Source organism: Sapajus apella, unplaced genomic scaffold (genome assembly GCF_009761245.1).
Source record: "Sapajus apella isolate SASKATOON/1434 unplaced genomic scaffold, GSC_monkey_1.0 scaffold139, whole genome shotgun sequence".
NCBI classification, from domain to species: domain Eukaryota; kingdom Metazoa; phylum Chordata; class Mammalia; order Primates; family Cebidae; genus Sapajus; species Sapajus apella.
In genome coordinates this window covers 122748-127393 of record NW_022437079.1, presented here as the reverse complement: position 1 = coordinate 127393, position 4646 = coordinate 122748, and the positions used below count along the sequence as shown (strand labels likewise).

General features: G+C 45.5%; 1 protein-coding gene across 3 annotated transcripts in view; it reads left to right on the top strand.

The window, feature by feature from the left end:
* The window catches only part of CFAP161 (cilia and flagella associated protein 161), a 32260-nt gene that overhangs the window by 27307 nt on the left and 307 nt on the right, over window positions 1-4646 (top strand). The gene's annotated exons all lie outside the window — the stretch shown is intronic.

Genomic DNA, 4646 nt, shown 5'->3' with positions numbered 1-4646 from the left:
GCTGGGACTACAGGCACACGCCACCATGCCCAGCTAAATTTGTATTTTTTTAGTAGAGATGGGGTTTGACTATGTTGGCCAGGATGGTCTCGATCTCTTGACCTCAGGTGATCCACCCACCTCGGCCTCCCAAAGTTTTAGGTTGTATGCAAACACTGTTTTACATGATTTTTGTTGTAGTTAGAACATTTACTGATACTATCTATCTATCTATCTATATATATATATATTTTAATGTAGGGTCTTGCTCTGTCACCTGGTCTAGAGTGCAGCAGTGTGATTGTAGCTCATTGTAACCTCGAACTCCTGCTGCCTCAGCTTCTCAAGCGCCTATGCCAGACTTCACAATACAATTTAAATATGTAAAACAAACCATTCTCTACAGCTACTATGATTTTCTTAACAAATCTCTACCACCTGGCAAAGGCATGGTGGGGAGGAGACAAATTAGATTTAAATAAACCGTAAAATCTTATTCTGATGCAATAATTCAAACGGTTTCTTTCGGTGACATTTTTGACCTCTTAGGTTTGTCCCCGCCATCCTTTCCTAACCCAGAATGGCATGTGGCACATGTGGAGGGCTTACCAGGTATGCACGGCAGCAGGGGAGAAGGCGGGTTCTTGAGTCTGTGAGTTGTCCTGGAGGGTCCCTGCTGAGCTCTGCCGTGAGGCACCTGGACTGCTCTGGGCTGGCGACTGAGGAAGGCTGACCAGCTCCCTCTGCTGATACTGGGCCTAGGTGTCTGCGGCTGGAGTGATTAGTGATCTGGCCTGGTCAGGACTTTATGGTCCTTCTTGGTTGACCAAACCTCTCCTGAGTTCTGGGTGGTGCTGTGTCTGCCCTTCTTCCTTCAGGTACGGCCCCTTTGTCCCTATAGCAGGGACGTCTTCTGGTAAACTCTCCTGCTGAACCTCAGCTAACTTCTGCTTATCTTCTTCCACAAATTGGAACTTTTCAATCATGAGCACAGTACACAGGAACGGAAAGTGGCTCATCTGTGCTCAGCTCCAGGCCCATCTCCCCAATCCTGCTAAATCATGAGTCTACTTTGATGTGGTTTCCCTTTAGGTTCTGCAAGTCATGATTTCCCTGTGGTTGTACATGAGAGGTGAGTCCCGCTGGAATTGGGCAAAAGCATTTTCCTAAACTTCCCTAAAATATCAGGATTAATATGCAGATAGAAACAGGAGGCAAAGAAACTCTAGGCAGACAGGGGAGGGTCCCTGGCAAAGCCCGACCTTCAAGCTGAAAAGCCTGAAACCCATGACCCAAAGTGAGAACTTCTATCGCTGTTTATCCACTCTCTCCCGATTAGTTTTTTTTTTTTTTTTTTTTTATACCGCCTTTTTACCAACTGAACGTTGCCTTTCCTAAAACTACCTAAAGCCCATCCCACCCACCATCCTGTGCCTATAAAGACCCCAGTCTCAGCCAGTAGATGGGAGAAACAGCTGGATATCAAGGAGAGGCAACTTGACTTTGGAGGAGAAAGGCAGAGAGGTGACTTGACTTCAGGGGAGAGCAATCTGCCCTTCCCATCCCCTTTTTAGCTCCTCTCTCCACTGAGAACTGCTTGTATTGCTCAATAAAATTCTCTGCATTCACCATCCTTCAATTTTTCCATGTGAACTAATTCTTCTTGGGCACTGGACAAGAATTCAGGACCCACCAAGTGCAGGTTCTCAAAAAGGCTGCCACACTGGCCCTTTGCCCTCTGTGGAAGAGGGCAGCAGCCACAAGTGATGAGGCAGAGGGACCACTGAGCTGATAACATACTGCTGTTTGCAGACAGTAGAGCTAAGAGAGCACTGTGACATGCCCTGTGGGGCCGTGCGATCACAGGCACTCCCACCTGGATGCTGCTGTGGGGCCTGCACAGAGTTTGCTCCTGCCTGTGCCAAGTGGCTGGCTGGTTCTTGCACTGGCTCACCTATGCGCTCCCTCCCATGAGGGGTAAGGCCCAGCAGGCCTGAGTAATGGAGTTCAATTCTGCTGGCACCAAAGCAGCCTGCACATGCTTTCCTACATGCTCCCTACCATGAAGGGCTGAGCATGGCAGGCTGAGGACATGAGACACCTCTGTCACAGGTCCTATGTAGGGGTCAAGAAAACAGCCTCCTGTATCAATAGTATGCCTCCTTGTCCTTCTCTTGCCAATTTCTCCTCTGTCTATTCTTTGGGACCAGAGGTGTGAGCTGCAATCTCTTCTTCTCTCTGTCTCATCCTCTACCTCCCTTCCCTGCTAGGGTAGTATCTGAGGCTATTGTCTCCCTCCAAGGCCAAAGATCTTTTCTTTCTATCATGGAATAAATCATGAAGTTCAGCAACCAGACCTCCTCCTAATAAACCAAGAGGAATGAGGGTGAGAAAACCAATTGGTTTTCTTTCTTGCTGTAAATATAGCTTATAGAACTGCTGCATGGCTGGAGATCCAAATCCTTTGCAGATGTCAAAAGCTGAATGATTAGCATTGCCTTCCTCCTCTACCAGCCTGTACTTGCTTGCCTCTTCCAGCTCCAGGCAGGTGTATGCCTCATACTGCCTAGGAAAAGAATAGAAACAAAAATGCAAAAAGAAAACCATATTCCTGTATTATAAAATAATATACAATATCCAGATGCTGTAATGACATAAATAGGAGTGTGAGAGCAGAGGGAGAGACTCAAGGATGCTTTGGAATTGGGAAGACTTCGCAGAGCAAGGGCCATTCCAGCAGAGAGGGGCCTGCATACTAGTGTGTATTATTTTTTTACTTCTTTAGTTTTTTGAGACAGAATCTTGCTCTGTTGCCCAGGCTGGAGTGCAGAGGCATGATCTCAGCTCACTGCACCCTCCACCTCCTAGGCTCTAGCAATCCTCCCACCTCAGCCTCCCAAGTAACTGGGACTACAGGCATGCACCATCACACCAGCTAATTTTTCTAATTTTTTGAAGAGATGGGGTTTTACCACATTGCCCAGGCTGGTCTCCAACTCCCGGGCTCAGGCAATCCTCCCACCTCAGCCTGCCAAAGTGCTGAGATTACAAGTGTGAGCCACTGTGCCTGGCCTAACGTGTAATCTTGAAAGGCCCATTCAGAGGACTAGATTTCCAAAACAAAATCAATTGAATGGTTAGGAACCATACCCTCCAAGCAACTGAATTACCTGTTGACTTCAACATTTGTGAATTCTTCTGATTAAAAAGTAATACATGCTTACCGGATTAAACAAATGCTCACGATATACTTATACTGGATATAAGTACCTGCATTGTTCATTTTTCATGTGTCTCCTTAACATACATTTTATATGCCATAAAGAGCCATCAGACTGTATCAGACTTTCTGTGAGAAGGCATGTTACTTGTATAATCCCCTGAATACTGGGATTAATTTGTGATAACAGTATTTCCTGATTATTCTAGTTAATTTAGAGATTGGTAGTAGAAATGGAACGCTGCATTGACAGATTGGCTAGGCAACAGCAGCGAGGAAACTGAATCTGACTGAAAACTCTGCAGCCCCTGCTCTACCATGGTAAAATATTTATAAGACTAGCCTGCAATAACTTGGAAGGCTTATTCGCTTCTTAATGAACTTGTAGCTCTAGGGGAAGGGGTTGAAAATAGAATGTCGGTAGCATGTGCTGGTTATTACTGTGCTTAACAAGATTTACAAGGAAGAGATAAGCACAGAAAATAATTGACTAGTTTCTAGGAGTAATAAAAGAAAATAGTGAAAGGCCAGAAATTAAAGTGGAAAAGCTAACTGCCCTCAGATGATCAATGCTAAGTAATGGAATTTAGAACAATTTTGAAAGGCCAAAGGTAAATATCAGATTAAGGGTGTGCTGTCCAGTTGGAATTACGGCAAAAGTCAAATGAAGGGTGTGTTCCACACCTGTTGTTAAAATTTCCCTCTGGCTAAAATGTATCAGAGCGAATATTAGATTCAGGCTGTGGCCTGGACACCTATTGCTTCAAGTTGCCTCTAGGTAGGCACCACCACAGTGAGTGGAAGAAGCTGGGGTGCCTAGAACGAAGAAATGAAGCAGATCTAGGATCGAAGCCTTGAGAGAACAATGGGTGTGGTTGCTGGAAGCAGAGCCCACTGCCGAACTTTGAGACTCCTAACGCCAACCAAACCAAGCAGCTTCCCCTCTCGATTCTGGCCTTAAAAGGCCTGCGATTATTTGGGACCTATAACCACTCTTGAGAGTCCAAGAGGCAAAGAGGCTGGGAAAGCTATGCAGTCCCTCAGGAGGACACATTTTCTGAAACCTACTTCCGATGAGGCCAAGGAGGCAAGAGAAAAGGAGGAAACTTCTGAAAGATGTCCTTGGAGGACAATAAAAAAAATGGAGTGTCCTCCAGAGAGCAGACTCAAGGACTAGGGAACATCTCCCACCCTCCAGGTCAGAGGTCCTCACGATGGCTGTCCAGTAGGATTTCGAATGTCTTTGGTTCTGCAACTGCAGGCATCTCCCATTTTTCTCCTCTTTGAATGAGTCTTTATGGCTGTTGCCCTGTCTCTGTTCTACCACTGAATATTGGTATGTAGAAGTCAGCTAACTTGACCTTTTAGATTAGCAGTTGACCAACTATTGCCCATTGGCCAAATACAGCCTATAGCCTTCGGCCTTTTTTTTTTTTTTTTTTTTTTT